Source organism: Aquarana catesbeiana, linkage group LG03 (assembly GCF_042186555.1).
Source record: "Aquarana catesbeiana isolate 2022-GZ linkage group LG03, ASM4218655v1, whole genome shotgun sequence".
Taxonomy (NCBI): domain Eukaryota; kingdom Metazoa; phylum Chordata; class Amphibia; order Anura; family Ranidae; genus Aquarana; species Aquarana catesbeiana.
This window is the reverse complement of record NC_133326.1, coordinates 635,082,357-635,100,374: the sequence shown is the minus strand read 5'-3', so window position 1 is coordinate 635,100,374 and position 18,018 is coordinate 635,082,357. Positions and strand designations below refer to the sequence as shown.

Sequence of the window (18,018 nt, the reverse complement as noted above, 5' to 3'; positions counted from 1 at the left end):
CCACACTCACATCAGGTGTCCCCAGTGCCCCCCCCACTCACATCAGGTGTCCCCAGTGCCCCCCCCTCACATCAGGTGTCCCCAGTGCCCCCCCCTCACATCAGGTGTCCCCAGTGCCCCCCCCTCACATCAGGTGTCCCCAGTGCCCCCCCACTCACATCAGGTTTCCCCAGTGCCCCCCCCCACTCACATCAGGTTTCCCCAGTGCCCCCCCCACTCACATCAGGTTTCCCCAGTGCCCCCCCCACTCACATCGTGTCCCACAGCGGTGCGCGCGCTCACCCCCCACCTAGAACCCCCGCCCCTTTCCATATCAGACTGGCAGCGGGGCGGGGGGTAGGCGGGCCGAGGCGGAGCGGGGCGGGCCGAGGCGGGCCGAGGCGGAGCGGGGCAGGGGGTGGGCGGCGACGCAGAAGCTTCGTCTAGCCTCCCCCCAGCTGTCTTCCTGAACTTCAACAAAATGGCGGCCGGCGGAGACAATGTCTCCGCCGGCCGCCGACCTCTAGCGGCGGCGGCGGCGGCGGCGGCGGTTTCAAAAACCGGAACCGAATTTTTCGGGACATTTCCCGGGACACCACAAATCCGGGAATGAAGTCCAAGTCCCGGGAATGTCCCGGGAAATTCGGGACAGTTGGCAGCTATGCATATGACGCCCAGTCAGGATATTGAAACCACTTTGCCGCTGTCATTCTGCTATATGGCAGGCGGCAAGTGGTTAAAAATGCATCCAGCTGTGTTTGGTGTGAAAGGGCCCTAAAGGTTTATGTGCATTTTAAAGGGGTAGTAAACCCTCAGGGGTTTTCACCTTAATGCATTCTATGCATTAAGGTGAAAAACCTCCTGTGATGCAGCCCCCCAGAGCCCCCCTTTTACTTACCTGAACCCAGTCTTTCCAGTGATGGGGACAAACACACCAGCTCCAGCTGGTGTCTCGGGTCCTGACTGGATAGATTGATAGTAGCGTAGCTATTTGCTCCCGCTGCTGTCAATCAAATCCAATGACGCAGGAGCCGGGGGGCAGGGCCGAGTCCTGCTGTCTGGGTCAATGGACGCAGCAGCAGGACACGGGAGCGTAACCGCGCGAGTGCCCCGAGGGAGAGCGGCTCTCCAACGGGACACTCAAGAAGAGGAGGAGCCAGGAGCGCCGCTGAGGGACCCCAGAAGAAGAGGATCGGGCCGCAAAATCAACTGCACAAAGGAGGTAAGTATGACTTTTTTTTTTTTTTTTTTAATGAACCTTTATATATCCTTTAAACTGCCCAGGATCAAAGCAGTGATTATCTTCTGGCAATAGCTGTATTTTGTGCCTTCTTATCAGTGACCAGGATGTGAGGTGGTGTGGAAAGAGACATCCCAGGACCAGAGAAAACCATCAGGAAGGAAAGGAGGGGTTGGTTGTAGGGGGAACAAGTTCCATGGGGACACTTGCTTAGTCCGTATCCCTAGTAGGGATGAGCCGAACACCCCCCTGTTCGGTTCGCACCAGAACATGCGAACAGGAAAAAAGTTCGTTCGAACATGCGAACACCGTTAAAGTCTATGGGACACGAACATGAATAATCAAAAGTGCTAATTTTAAAGGCTTATATGCAAGTTATTGTCATAAAAAGTGTTTGGGGACCTGGGTCCTGCCCCAGGGGACATGGATCAATGCAAAAAAAAGTTTTAAAAACGGCCGTTTTTTCAGGAGCAGTGATTTTAATAATGCTTAAAGTCAAACAATAAAAGTGTAATATCCCTTTAAATTTCGTACCTGGGGGGTGTCTATAGTATGCCTGTAAAGGGGTGCATGTTTCCTGTGTTTAGAACAGTCTGACAGCAAAATGACATTTTGAAGGAAAAAACTCATTTAAAACTACCCGCGGAACCCCGAACCAAAATTTTAAAAAAAAAATGACGTGGGAGTCCTCCTAAATTCCATACCAGGCCCTTCAGGTCTGGTATGGATATTAAGGGGAACCCCGGCCAAAATTAAAAAAAAAAAATGACGTGGGGTCCCCCCTAAATTCCATACCAGACCCTTCAGGTCTGGTATGGATTTTAAGGGGAACCCCGCGCCAAAAAAAAAAAAAAAAAACGGCGTGGGGTCCCCCCAAAAATCCATACCAGACCCTTATCCGAGCACGCAACCTGGCAGGCCGCAGGAAAAGAGGGGGGGACGAGAGTGCGGCCCCCCCTCCCTCCTGAACCGTACCAGGCCACATGCCCTCAACATTGGGAGGGTGCTTTGGGGTAGCCCCCCAAAACACCTTGTCCCCATGTTGATGAGGACAAGGGCCTCATCCCCACAATCCTGGCCGGTGGTTGTGGGGGTCTGCGGGCGGGGGGCTTATCGGAATCTGGAAGCCCCCTTTAACAAGGTGACCCCCAGATCCCGGCCCCCCCCCTGTTTGAAATGGTAAGGGGGTACATAAGTACCCCTACCATTTCACAAAAAAAGTGTCAAAAATGTTAAAAATGACAAGAGACAGTTTTTGACAATTCCTTTATTTAAATGCTTCTTCTTTCTTCTATCTTCCTTCATCTTCTGGTTCTTCTGGCTCTTCTGGTTCTTCTGGTTCTTCCTCCGGCGTTCTCGTCCAGCATCTCCTCCGCGGCGTCTTCTGTCTTCTTCTCCTCGGGCCGCTCCGCACCCATGGCATGGGGGGGAGGCTCCCGCTCTTCTCTTCTTCTCTTCTTCTCTTCTTTTCTTCTCTTCTTCTCTTCTTCTCTTCTTCTCTTCTTCTCTTCTTCATTTTCTTCTCCGGGCCGCTCCGCAATCCATGCTGGCATGGAGGGAGGCTCCCGCTGTGTGACGGCGCTCCTCGTCTGACAGTTCTTAAATAACGGGGGGGCGGGGCCCCGCCTCCCTCTGACGCACGGTGACTTGACGGGACTTCCCTGTGGCATTCCCCGTGACGTCACAGGGAAGTCCCGTCAAGTCACCGTGCGTCAGAGGGGGGCGGGGTCACTGGGTGGCCCCGCCCCCCCGTTATTTAAGAACTGTCAGACGAGGAGCGCCGTCACACAGCGGGAGCCTCCCTCCATGCCAGCATGGATTGCGGAGCGGCCCGGAGAAGAAAATGAAGAAGAGAAGAAGAGAAGAAAAGAAGAAGAGAAGAAGAGAAGAGCGGGAGCCTCCCCCCCATGCCATGGGTGCGGAGCGGCCCGAGGAGAAGAAGATAGAAGACGCCGCGGAGGAGATGCTGGACGAGAACGCCGGAGGAAGAACCAGAAGAGCCAGAAGAGCCAGAAGAGCCAGAAGAACCAGAAGATGAAGGAAGATAGAAGAAGCATTTAAATAAAGGAATTGTCAAAAACTGTCTCTTGTCATTTTTAACATTTTTGACACTTTTTTCGTGAAATGGTAGGGGTACTTATGTACCCCCTTACCATTTCACACAGGGGGGGGGCCGGGATCTGGGGGTCACCTTGTTAAAGGGGGCTTCCAGATTCCGATAAGCCCCCCGCCCGCAGACCCCCACAACCACCGGCCAGGGTTGTGGGGATGAGGCCCTTGTCCTCATCAACATGGGGACAAGGTGTTTTGGGGGGCTACCCCAAAGCACCCTCCCAATGTTGAGGGCATGTGGCCTGGTACGGTTCAGGAGGGAGGGGGGGCCGCACTCTCGTCCCCCCCTCTTTTCCTGCGGGAAAAAGAAGGAACCCCCACGTCATTTTTTTTTTTTAATTTTGGTTCGGGGTTCCCCTTTGGGGAATTCCCATGCCGTTTTTATCAATGAACTTCTATGTGTATTGTCGGCAATGCAATAGCCGCGGGTAGTTTTAAATGAGTTTTTTCCTTCAAAATGTCATTTTGCTGTCAGACTGTTCTAAACACAGGAAACATGCGCCCCTTTACAGGCACACTATAGACACCCCCCAGGTACGAAATTTAAAGGGATATTACACTTTTATTGATTGACTTTAAGCATTATTAAAATCACTGCTCCTGAAAAAACGGCCGTTTTTAAAACTTTTTTTTGCATTGATCCATGTCCCCTGGGGCAGGACCCAGGTCCCCAAACACTTTTCATGACAATAACTTGCATATTAGCCTTTAAAATTAGCACTTTTGATTTCTTCCATAGACTTTTAAAGGGTGTTCCGCGGCATTCGAATTTGCCGCGAACACCCCAAATTGTTCGCTGTTCGGTGAACTTGCGAACAGCCAATGTTCGAGTCGAACATGAGTTCGACTCGAACTCGAAGCTCATCCCTAATCCCTAGCAGTCCCCTAAGGGCTGCTTCACACCATGAATGGCACAGAAACACATTGTACATGCTTGTGCGATTCACATGCGATCCTGGTGCAGTGCAATTTCAGCCCATTCATTTGAATGATTAAGACAGAAAATCAAACAAAAATCCGGAAAAAAAAACTTGGGTTGCTGCTGGAAATGATTTGCATCATACTAATAATAACTAATTAAATATCCACCCACTACTACATCACTACAGATACAAATGTTATAAACTGAGTTGCAGTTCAGGGCTACCAAGAGGATGTGAATGAGCTAGTCACAGACAATTGGGAGAGGAGGTACGGCATGAACTGATCGTGGACAACTAGGAGAGGAAGCAATGTGAAAGGCAACATGAACTACTGAGAGAAGGGGTAGAGTGGGAGCTGGTCTTAGACTGGAAGAAGAGGTAAAGCATCAGTTTGTCATGGACTACTGGGAGAAGAAGCAAAGTAGGAGCTACTCATGGACCACTGGTAAAAGGGGCAGAGGAGGAACTGGTCATGGTTCAGTGGAAGAGGCAGAGAGGAGCTGTTTATGCACTGCTGGAATAATAAGCAGATATGGAGCTGGCAGGGCCGGCGCTAGTAATAGGCAGGTCAGGCAGCTGCCTAGGGCACCAGGGTAGGGGGGCGGCAAAATCCGGATCCCCAGCCACTGGGGATTTGGATTTTTAAAATACCCGTCTGTCCCTCCAATAGGCAAACTAAAACTTCCACCCTGTGCCCCATAGAATAGAGGGCACAGCATGGAAGCTTTAGTTTGCCTCTGGGGAACGGGATGTTGTGGGACTTTCCATGCTGCACGGCTCTCCCGGAGGGGCTGTTCCCTGTACTGGCAGGACACTGGGCTCCTGCTCCGTGTGCTCTCCGCTGTCTCAGTCCCATCCTGTCTTCGGGTAAAGGGGGAGGGGGCGTGTGTGTGGGGCAGAGCCACTGATAGATACTGCAGAGGGGGACTTTTTTTTCTATTTCAGCCACCTGTGGACTTACACTATCACTACCAGCCACTTTTGTTGAGATAGAAAGTCCCGGCACTCTCAGTCCCTGCTGCTGCCCTGGTGAAGTGATTCTGCTTTTCCTGCACACTGCCTGATTCCTGCATAGGGTTGCCACCTGTCCAGGATTCACCCGGACAGCCTGGGTTTTGGACCATGTGTCCGGGTTTCAGACTGCATGAAACCCGGACACATTTATTCACACTGAACTGTGGCTAACTGTCCCGGGCAGGAGGAACACTCTACTAACCTCCCCCCCCCCCAGTCAGCGGCATCTCTGCCCCTCCACAGAGTCGGGCGATCTGTTGATTCATCACACTGAGCACTAAGCAGAAATGGCCAGATCCTCTGGCCCCCTCCCCCTAAGGAGAGAGGAAATTCCTCAATCCACCTAATTTGTGTGGATAGAGGAATCAGTTTTTTGCATTCAGTCCACAAATCATATGTATTGGAAGAGTTTTATTTTTTAATTATTGTTCTGAGGTTTATGCATGTCTGTGAGAGACTTACTTGTGGCTCAGCATTGTAAGCATATTTTATGGGTACAAAAATGTTCGGGATTGGCTTGCAGGAAAGGTGGCAACCCTATTCCTGCAGCAAGTAAGTGCTGGGGAAATTAGGCAGAAAAAGAGGACTGGCAGGCTGGGACAGCTGGCTGGAACTGGAAGCAATTCATGCAGGCACAGTGGTAGCAGAGTCAATGTGATGTCCATCTAGCAGCCCCGCAGCCAGCCAAGCAGTGCACACAGAGGGATTGCCGGCAGCAGAAGTCACAGGAAAGGTACAGTCATGACAGCACACACACACACCTTTCCTCATGCCCTGACCATGTTCTAATATACAGCAGGGAGCAATCAAATGTGATCATCATTATCATCATGATGATAATCACATAATACAAATGCTTTGAGCCACAGAACCTGTACTGTGTGATTATCATAATGATAATGATGATGATCATTGACTACCCTAGCCTGTCCGTATACTGCCCTAGCCTGTCCAGATACTGCCCTAGCCTGTCCAGATACTGCCCTAGCCTGTTCGTATACTACCCTAGCCTGTTCGTATACTATCCTAGCCTGTCCGTATACTACCCTAGCCTGTCTATATACTACCCTAGCCTGTCTATATACTACCCTAGCCTGTCCAGATACTGCCCTAGCCTGTCCGTATACTACCCTAGCCTGTCCACCTACTACCCTAGCCTGTCTCTATACTACCCTAGCCTGTCTCTATACTACCCTAGCCTGTCCGTATACTACCCTAGCCTGTCCGTATACTACCCTAGCCTGTCTATATAATACCCTAGCCTGTCTATATTCTGCCCTAGCCTGTCTATATACTGCCCTAGCCTGTCTATATACTACCCTAGCCTGTCTGTATACTACCCTAGCCTGTCTGTATACTACCCTAGCCTGTCTGTAAACTACCCTAGCCTGTCCATATACTACCCTAGCCAGTCTATATACTGCCCTAGCCTGTCTATATACTACCCTAGCCTGTCCATATACTACCTGTATACATGGGCATGGCAAAGGAGGTGGAGTCAGGGTGGAACCAATGGGAAAGCAAAATGAGGTTTCACCTAGGGTGTCAAAAATCCTTGCACCAGCCCTGGGAGCTGGTAATGAATCACTGCAAGAAGAGGTAAAGTTGGAGGCATTTATGGACTAGTGAAGAACAGGTCATAAGGTAGCTGGTCAGAGACCATTGGGAGAAAAGGTAGAGTGTGAGCTGGTCGTAAATCTCTGGGAGATAAAGCAGAATTAGAGGCAGTTATGGACTACTGAGATAAGAGGCAGAATGGGAGCTGGCCATGGACCACTGTAGGAAAAGGTAGAGTGTGAGCTGGTCATGGACCACTGTAGGAAGAGGTAGAGTGTGAGCTGGCCATGGACCACTGTAGGAAGAGGTAGAGTGTGAGCTGGTCATGGACCACTGGAAGAGAAAGCAGAGTGGTAATTGGTCATTGATTAATTGACAAATGGGCAGAACAAGAGCTGCTTATGGATTACTGTAAAGGCAGAGGGAAAGCTGGTCATAGAACAATAGAAGAAGATGCAAAGCAGGAACTACTTTTGGATCACTCCAAGAAGAGGCATTGGGAAACTGGTCACGGATCACTGATATAAAGGGGAACAGAGCATAGGCACCTCGAATAAGAGGCAGGGTGGGAGCTGGTCATAGACCACTGGAAGAGTAGGCAGAGTTGGAGTAGTAGACTATTGGGAGAGGAGGCAGAATAGGATCTGATTTTTGACCACTAGGGAAAGGTGAAATTAAGTCAGAAAGGGGCACCGAAGAGGCTTTATAAGGAAATACAGGGAACAGTGAGCATTTTGCTTTGTGTGCACTTAGGAAGCACTGTTTCTTCAGCACAATAACATTTACGCTTTAAACTTTAAGTGATGTAGAAAAAAAAACACTTTTTCGTATTTAGATAACCCAGTCGCCTCACTCAGTAGAAAAGGGAGCAAGCAAATAAATGTGTTACCACTACCGAGATTCTGATGAAGAACCTGTTGGGGCTATTGAAAGAGTTTAGACACACACTGTACTAACTGTAAAGAAACTGGTTCGTGTCAATCAAATAATTAACCCTAACAGGCAATAACTACTAATCTATTAGGAGGAGAAAAAAATGAGCATTGGCAAGCTCAACTGCCGTGACCCGGATTCGAACCGGGGTTGCTGCGGCCACAACACAGAGTACTAACCACTATACGATCACGGCTAGCTGATTGACTGGTTGGTTATAATTCTTTAAATCTCCTATAATGATGTCACTGCCTCTGCTGCAATGTGACATAAGCACAGGAGCCTATTACACACTTGCCTCTGCAGGGTTAAAACTATATCCTCGTGCACACAGACACTATCAAGCATCCCATGTAAATTATGGGCATAATACATACCCAGAGGAGACAGCCACCCATTGTAATGAATAGCTGTACACAAATATATTCCTTGCTTGTATAAACTTGAGCATGCACACAAGCATGAATCCCTGAACTTGGCTTTTGTATGTTCAGAGATTTACACCTGTGCGCATGCTCGAGTTTACACAAGCATAGCGTACACTCGTGTACTGCCAGTGTACAGCCTTTTGCCGGTTAATTTCTTCCTTTCAATACCTTTGCCATCAGGACTGTTTTCTTTGATAAGTCTCATTGGCTGATAACTTCCTTGATTTTAGGAACATCTCCATGATTATTTTTAAACATTTCTATACTGCTTTCAATATCTTTGCCAACAGGCCTAACTTCCATGAGCAGTGATGGAAAAACTGGTTTTGCGATAGTAGGTTTGATTCTAGAGACATCCCCAAAGGGCAAATCAATGCTGAGATCTAGAAGCATCAGAAACTACAGCCAGAGATGCCATGGGTTCTACATCTGGTATACACCATTTCTTAGTTATCAAGTAAAATATGGTTTCCTTTAAGGACTTTTCCTACTCAATTATCATCTCACTGCTAAGAAGATCTGCTAGATCAGATTTTGCAAGTGTGATTGCGCCAATGTCATTAGGGGTTCCATTTTATGAAGAACTTGAGCGTGGAGGAGAATGCCATTTGGGTAATGAAATGCTCTCAATCCATTCTCTTACATCATGGGATGACTCATAACAGTGCCTTGGAAAATATTCTTGGGGTAGTTGAGGTTCCAAAAGGCAAAGAAATAAGCTGAAAATGCAATGGAAAATTGGAGGAATCCTTGGACGTCCCAGTGAATCGGTATGTAAATATAAAGGCATTTGACTAATCCTCAGTAGGGATGAGCCGAACACCCCCCTGTTCGGTTCGCACCAGAACATGCGAACAGGAAAAAAGTTCGTTCGAACACGCGAACACCGTTAAAGTCTATGGGACACGAACATGAATAAACAAAAGTGCTAATTTTAAAGGCTAATATGCAAGTTATTGTCATAAAAAGTGTTTGGGGACCTGGGTCCTGCCCCAGGGGACATGGATCAATGCAAAAAAAAGTTTTAAAAACGGCCGTTTTTTCAGGAGCAGTGATTTTAATAATGCTTAAAGTCAAACAATAAAAGTGTAATATCCCTTTAAATTTCGTACCTGGGGGGTGTCTATAGTATGCCTGTAAAGGGACGCATGTTTCCTGTGTTTAGAACAGTCTGACAGCAAAATGACATTTTGAAGGAAAAAACTTATTTAAAACTACCCGCGGCTATTGCATTGCCGACAATACACATAGAAGTTCATTGATAAAAACGGCATGGGAATTCCCCAAAGGGGAACCCCAAACCAAAATTTAAAAAAAAAAATGACGTGGGAGTCCTCCTAAATTCCATACCAGGCCCTTCAGGTCTGGTATGGATATTAAGGGGAACCCCGGCCAAAATTTAAAAAAAAAAATGACGTGGGGTTCCCCCTAAATTCCATACCAGACCCTTCAGGTCTGGTATGGATTTTAAGGGGAACCCCGCGCCAAAAAAAACAAAAAAAAACGGCGTGGGGTCCCCCCAAAAATCCATACCAGACCCTTATCCGAGCACGCAACCTGGCAGGCCGCAGGAAAAGAGGGGGGGACGAGAGTGCGGCCCCCCCTCCCTCCTGAACCGTACCAGGCCACATGCCCTCAACATTGGGAGGGTGCTTTGGGGTAGCCCCCCAAAACACCTTGTCCCCATGTTGATGAGGACAAGGGCCTCATCCCCACAACCCTGGCCGGTGGTTGTGGGGGTCTGCGGGTGGGGGGCTTATCGGAATCTGGAAGCCCCCTTTAACAAGGTGACCCCCAGATCCCGGCCCCCCCCTGTGTGAAATGGTAAGGGGGTACATAAGTACCCCTACCATTTCACGAAAAAAGTGTCAAAAATGTTAAAAATGACAAGAGACAGTTTTTGACAATTCCTTTATTTAAATGTTTCTTCTTTCTTCTATCTTCCTTCATCTTCTGGTTCTTCTGGTTCTTCTGGCTCTTCTGGTTCTTCCTCCGGCGTTCTCGTCCAGCATCTCCTCCGCGGCGTCTTCTATCTTCTTCTCCTCGGGCCGCTCCGCACCCATGGCATGGGGGGGAGGCTCCCGCTCTTCTCTTCTTCTTTTCTTCTCTTCTTCTCTTCTTCATTTTCTTCTCCGGGCCGCTCCGCAATCCATGCTGGCATGGAGGGAGGCTCCCGCTGTGTGACGGCGCTCCTCGTCTGACAGTTCTTAAATAACGGGGGGGGCGGGGCCACCCGGTGACCCCGCCCCACTCTGACGCACGGTGACTTGACGGGACTTCCCTGTGACGTCACGGGGAATGCCACAGGGAAGTCCCGTCATGTCCCGTGCATCAGAGGGGGGCGGGGTCACCGGGTGGCCCCGCCCCCCCCGTTATTTAAGAACTGTCAGACGAGGAGCGCCGTCACACAGCGGGAGCCTCCCTCCATGCCAGCATGGATTGCGGAGCGGCCTGGAGAAGAAAATGAAGAAGAGAAGAAGAGAAGAAAAGAAGAAGAGAAGAGCGGGAGCCTCTCCCCCATGCCATGGGTGCGGAGCGGCCCGAGGAGAAGAAGATAGAAGACGCCGCGGAGGAGATGCTGGACGAGAACGCCGGAGGAAGAACCAGAAGAGCCAGAAGAACCAGAAGATGAAGGAAGATAGAAGAAAGAAGAAGCATTTAAATAAAGGAATTGTCAAAAACTGTCTCTTGTCATTTTTAACATTTTTGACACTTTTTCGTGAAATGGTAGGGGTAAGTACCCCCTTACCATTTCACACAGGGGGGGGGCCGGGATCTGGGGGTCACCTTGTTAAAGGGGGCTTCCAGATTCCGATAAGCCCCCCGCCCGCAGACCCCCACAACCACCGGCCAGGGTTGTGGGGATGAGGCCCTTGTCCTCATCAACATGGGGACAAGGTGTTTTGGGGGGCTACCCCAAAGCACCCTCCCAATGTTGAGGGCATGTGGCCTGGTACGGTTCAGGAGGGAGGGGGGGCCGCACTCTCGTCCCCCCCTCTTTTCCTGCGGCCTGCCAGGTTGCGTGCTCGGATAAGGGTCTGGTATGGATTTTTGGGGGGACCCCACGCCGTTTTTTTTTTTTTTTTGGCGCGGGGTTCCCCTTAAAATCCATACCAGACCTGAAGGGTCTGGTATGGAATTTAGGGGGAACCCCACGTCATTTTTTTTTTTTAATTTTGGCCGGGGTTCCCCTTAATATCCATATCAGACCTGAAGGGCCTGGTATGGAATTTAGGGGGACTCCCACGTCATTTTTTTTTTTTTAATTTTGGTTCGGGGTTCCCCTTTGGGGAATTCCCATGCCGTTTTTATCAATGAACTTCTATGTGTATTGTCGGCAATGCAATAGCCGCGGGTAGTTTTAAATGAGTTTTTTGCTTCGAAATGTCATTTTGCTGTCAGATTGTTCTAAACACGGGAAACATGCGCCCCTTTACAGGCATACTATAGACACCCCCCAGGTACGAAATTTAAAGGGATATTACACTTTTATTGATTGACTTTAAGCATTATTAAAATCACTGCTCCTGAAAAAACGGCCGTTTTTAAAACTTTTTTTTGCATTGATCCATGTCCCCTGGGGCAGGACCCAGGTCCCCAAACACTTTTTATGACAATAACTTGCATATTAGCCTTTAAAATTAGCACTTTTGATTTCTCCCATAGACTTTTAAAGGGTGTTCCGCGGCATTCGAATTTGCCACGAACACCCCAAATTGTTCGCTGTTCGGCGAACTTGCGAACAACCAATGTTCGAGTCGAACATGAGTTCGACTCGAACTCGAAGCTCATCCCTAATCCTCAGAGACCTTCTACTATCAGCGGAATGGTGACAAGCATGGACTGGGATAATTCTAATATGATTGACTGTAGTCTTGGATTTGAGGTGGTTGTCTAGGATATACGATAGAACTGCATTCTAAACTATTGGCTGTTGAGTTCATGCCAAAAATAGGGTACAATTCATAATGCACTGCTTAGCCTTTGCTCCTGGTCAACTGATTTGCAAAAGCCAATAATCTGAAGGAATAGATAACCCAGTCCCCTCACTATAAAGGGGTGCAAGCGAGAACACACGTTACTCATAATGAGATTTTGCAGAATTTTGGTCAGGGAGGATAACGGCACTGGAGGGGCAGGTGAGTGCTGAGCAAGTTGCCCATAAAAGGTGAAAGAAATACAGTTGTGTAAAAAAGTATTTGCCCCTTTCCTGATTTTTTTTTTTTGCATATTTCTCACACTTAAATGATTCAGATCATCAAACAAATTTTCATATTACACAAAGATAACCCGAGTAAATCCAAGATGCATTTTTTTAAATTATTATTTCATTTATTAAGGGAAAAAAGCTGTTCAAACCTGCCTGGCCCTATGTGAAAAAGTAATTGCCCCCTCCCATGCTGAATTTTGAATGAACTGTGATTAACCACAATTTTTTGGAAAGCTGAGTTAAATTGCACTTGCCACACCCAGACTTGATTACTGCCAGACCTGTTGAATCAAGAAATCACATAAATAGAAGCTGTCTGACAAAATGAAGCACGCTAACAGATCACAAAAAGCCACACATCATGCCACAATCTAAACAAATTCAAGAACAGATTAGAAACAAGGTAATGTACATGTATCGGTTTATGAATCTTTTCAAAGCCATTGCTAAGGCCTCATGTACATGGGGCAGTTGAAAACCTCTTCTGACAGCCGATGAGCCTCCATTTACCAGCTTTTACATACTGAGTTTAGCAGCAGTTATCAGCAGTTGAGGTTAGAAGCTTTTTTAAAGATAACCTCCGGAGACCCTCCCAAATGTCCGCAATGCAGGAAAAATATGTAGATTATTAACTATTTCAGTCATTCTGTGAGAGAAGAGAGTCCAGTGTGCTTTAACTATATATTCTCTGTCTGTCTCTCTCTGTCAGTCTCTCTCTCTCTGTCTGTCTGTCTCTCTGTCTTTCTCTCTGTCTGTGCCTGTGTCTCTGTCTCTGCCTCTCTCTCTCTGTCTCTGCCTCTCTCTCTCTGTCTCTGCCTTTCTCTCTCTGCCAGTGTCTCTCTCTCTGTCTGTGCCTGTCTTTCTATCCCTCTCTGCCAGTCTCTCTCTCTTCCAGTCTCTCTCTCTGTCTCTGTCTCTCTCTTTCTCTCTGTCTGTATCTCTCTCTCTCTCTTTCCGTCTCTGCCTCTCTCTCTCTCTGTCTCTGCCTGTCTCTCTCTCTCTCCCTCTCTCTCTGTCTGTGCCTGTCTCTCTAGCCCTCTCTCTCTGCCAGTCTCTCTCTCTCTGCCAGTCTCTCTCTCTCATTCTCTCTCTGCCAGTCTCTCTCTCTCTGTCTGTGCCTGTCTCTCTCTCTGCAAGCCTCTCTCTCTCTGTCTGTGCCAGTCTCTCTCTCTCTCTCTACCGGTCTCTCTTTCTCTCTCTGCCTGTCTCTCTCTCTCTCTCTCTCTGCCTCTCTCTGTCTGTCTGCCCCCCCCCCCCCCTTTGCTGGCAGCAGCATGTGGTGAAAATTGTGTTTCTCCCATATCTTCCATGTTCCTCTTCAGGAATACTTATAAACGTGCCTAAACTCAGGTTACAGCTTTTACATGAGTTTACAAGAAGTTACAAGCATTTGGCATTTCAAATGCCTCTGATCGTCTGTCCTGAACCCATTTTTTTCCGTTCAAAAAAGGCTTCTAAACTCAACTGCCTAGAAACGACTATAAATGACCCTGTGTACATGTACTGATCAGATAACATAGAGGAGAGTTCGGGGGCAGCTGAAAAAAATGCCCAAGTGCTCCTAAACGTCCGTTTACCAGCAGCAGTGTACATGAGGCCTAAGGCTTTGGAACTCCAGTGAACCCCGGGAAGAGTCGTTATCCACAAATGGAGATAACTTGGAACAGTGGTGAACCTTCCCAGGAGTGGCCGGCCTACAAAAATTACTCCAAGAGCATGACAACAATTCAGCCAGGAGGTCATAAAAGAACCCAGAACAAAATTTAAAGAACTGCAGGCCTCACTTGCCTCGGGTAAGATCAGTGTTCAGGATTCAACAATAAGAAAGAGACTGGGCAAAAATGGCATCCATGGGAGAGTTCCAAGGCCAATGTCACTGCTGACCAAAAAGAACACAAAGGCTCATCTCACATTTACCAAAAAACATCTTGATTATCCCCAAGACTTTTAGGCAAATATTCTGTGGACGGATGAGACAAAAATTAAACTTAATGCATAATCCTATGCATTAAGGTGAAAAAAACACCTGGCAGTGACCGGCCCCCCAACCCCCAGTTTTACTTTCCTACGTCGGAGACGCACTCTTCCTCTGCCCGGGGTTCTCGGCTCTTGATTGGGTAGATTGATAGCAGCGTAGCCATTGGCTCCCGCCGCTGTCAATCAAATCCAATGACGCGGGGGGCGGGGCCAGGGGCCAGCATTTGGAGTCTATGGACGCAAATGCTGGACTCGTGAGTGCACCCGCAAGGTAACCCTGTGGGAGAGCGCTTCTCCTAGGGGGTTATCTAATGCGGGGAGGAGCCACCGAGGGACCCCAGAAGTCAAGGATCCGGGCCACATTGTGCAAAATGAACTGCACAGTGGAGGTAAGTATGACATGTTTGTTATTTAAAAAAAAAAAAGGAAACTTTACAATCACTTTAAGAGATATCCTGCTAAGGATTTTAACACCATAGGCTTGTGTCTTTTCACCAATGTTGCAACTGCAATGTAGTAATGTGATTTATGACAGCCTGCTTTGTATCCGTAGATGACAGTTTAAAGGATAAGTTCGCCATTTTTTAAAAAAATAATAAATGCACATCTTTTTGCAGGTGAAAAATGGGCTCTCTTGTCCCACCAAGAGGCCTAAACAACCAGCCGGCACATTCCCTGGCTGGCTGGAGACCCGAACAAAGCCGGAATCATCTTTGTTTGGGTCTTTGATCTAGTAACCTGGAAGCGATGTCATGACATCACTTCCCGATTACTAAAGACTTAAAAGCGCTAAATTTAAAAAAATTACAGCATTCAAAACAGCCAAATATGGCGTTTTGAATTCTTTTAAGTGCAAAGGATTGTTTAGGGTCTTATAGACCCCAGATCTCTCTCTAAAGAATACCTGTCACAAGGGATGTTTACATTCCTTGTAACAGCAATAAAAATGATCAGAAAAATTTGTTTCAATTTTTCAGTGTAAAAAAAAATATATATATATATATATATATATATATATATATATATATATATATATATATATATATAATATATATATATATATAATATATATATATATATATATATATATATAAAGCACCCCATCCCTCCGTTCTTGAGCGCAGAAGCGAACGCATACGTGAGCCATGCCCTCGAATGTAAACGGTGTTCAAACCACGTATGTGAGGTATCACCACGATCGATAGAGCGAGAGCAATAATTGTAACACCAGACCTCTTCTGTAACTCTAAACTGGTAACCTGTAGAAATTTTGAAAGCGTCGCCTATGGAGATTTTTAAGTATTGTAGTTTGTCGCCATTCCACGAGTGTGCGCAATTTTAAAGCATGACATGTTAGGTATTACTAGGTCTAACATCATCTTTCACATTATACAAAAAAAATTGGCTAACTTTACTGTTTTTTTTTTTTTCATTTATGAAAGTGTATTTATTTAAAAAAAATTGCATTTGAACGCTGCGCTAATACAGTGTGACATAAACTATTGCAGTGATCGCCAGTTTTTTCTCTAGGGTCTCTGCTAAAAAAATATACAGTATCTCACAAAAGTGAGTACACCCCTTACCCCTTTCTTCTTTAGCAAAGCAGTGGTCGTCTTGGAGGTGTGAAATCAATCTAACCCCGCTTGAACCAGAACCCACTGTCTGTTCTGTGGAATAATTCTGGTAGACATGGGTTACCTCATAAGGGGGCATTAGGGGACTTCGTAATATTCGTACTGGATGGCAGTAGCTTTGAAAGTTTGAATATCCGTAGGATCATAGAGAGAACTTTCGTACCCTCCCTTCCCCTAGTGGAGAGACGATGTATTAGATTTTGAAAAGATTCATAGGAAGTGTCCTTATCCAGATAGCATCTAGGGATAAAAGAGAAAGGCTAAAATTTGTTGATACCCTTTTAAAAGATATATCTAGTCTTGAAAAAGAACATAAGCAATCTCCAGAAAATTCTAACTTATTACATAAACTCAACAACAAAAGGAATGAGCTTAGGACAACTTTATTAACTAACCATGACAAATACCTCAAACGACTGAAATTGAATTATTACTCCCAAAATAATAGGGCAGGCAAATTGATGGCTTCTGTACTAAGTCACCGCCTAATTTATCATAAATCTGGGAAAGCTTTAATAAACCCACAAGAAATAGCAGATGCTTTCTCAGATTATTATGGAGATTTATACAACTTAAAAAAATGACAAGGATACTATCCAAGCAACGTTAAAAGACATTACATTATTCTTAGACAAAGTGAACTTACCCAAAATTGACTCTAATACACTTGACGCACTAAATCAACCCATATTGTTAATGGAAACCAAGAAAGTTATAAAAGACCTTCCGCTGCATAAATTGAACAAATATATCAAAACATTCATTAATATTTTAGCTCCGCACTTAACAAACCTGTTTAATTGCATAGCTACAGACAAATGTTGCCTGAAAGAACTATTTGAAGCGGTAATAATTACTCTCCCGAAATCTGACAAAGACTTGACATCTCCTTTAAACTAACGACCAATCTCGTTGCTTGAATCAGACATTAAAATTTATGCCAAAACATTGGCCAATCGTTTGTTAGAAATTACCCCTTACCTAGTCAACTCTGACCGAGTAGGCTTTGTTAAGGGTCGTCAAGCCCCGGACAGCACGAGAAGGATGATCAATTTGATTAACTACGTTGAGAACACACGAACGCTTTCTCTGCTCCTAGGTCTGGACGCAGAGAAGGCATTCGATAGAGTGCATTGGAACTATATCTCCAGGACTCTTGAGAAGTTTGGATTTTCAGGATTTATCCATGAAGCAATTATGCTACTTTATACACAACCATCAGCAAAAGTTTTCACCTCGGGGATGTTGTCTAAGACTTTTAACCTCACGAATGGCACCAGACAGGGTTGCCCACTCTCACCCATTATATTTTCTTTGGTAATTGAACCCTTAGCGGAAACCATTAGGTCCAATGAAAATATTTTAGGAATTAAGATAGGTGATAGAATACATAAAATTGGGATATTTGCCGATGACATCATTCTATCTTTAACTAGTCCCAACAAATCCCTGCATGTGCTACAATCAATACTTAACTCCTTTAGTAAAGTATCTTATTACAAAATTAACAATAGGAAAAGCTTTGCCCTACCTATGAATATATCTAACGATACCTCTACCATCCTCAAAGAAAAACATAATTATAATTGGGATGCATATTCGCTCACCTATCTAGGTATCAACCTTACATTTCCCGCAAAAAAACTATATGCAGCTAATTTTTATTTATTATTTATTTATTTAAGTTATTAGACTTGATTTTTAAAGATTTTCAAAATATAAAACAGACGCACCTATCCTGGATAGGCAAAATTGCAGCATTTAAAATGCAAACCCTACCCAAGATACTCTACCTTTTTAGAGCCATACCTATTCCAATACCTTCAAGCTTTTTCAAGATTGTAAATACTAAATTGGGAAACCTGGTCTGGAATAACAAAAAACCAAGGGTAGCTTTCTCTATTTCAACATCTTCTAAAAACAAAGGGGGTATGAACTTACCTGTTATGCATAAATACTACTACGCAACACTTTTGGATCAAATGAAATACTGGTTCTTCCCAAATGATGA

General features: G+C 46.0%; 1 non-coding gene across 1 annotated transcript; it reads right to left on the bottom strand.

Moving 5' to 3' along the window:
- Positions 1 to 7,882: 7,882 nt before the first annotated feature.
- On the bottom strand, positions 7,883 to 7,954 carry TRNAH-GUG (transfer RNA histidin (anticodon GUG)). The gene has a single exon. It is a non-coding gene; the product is annotated as a tRNA-His (tRNA).
- Between the last annotated feature and the right edge of the window lie 10,064 nt (positions 7,955 to 18,018).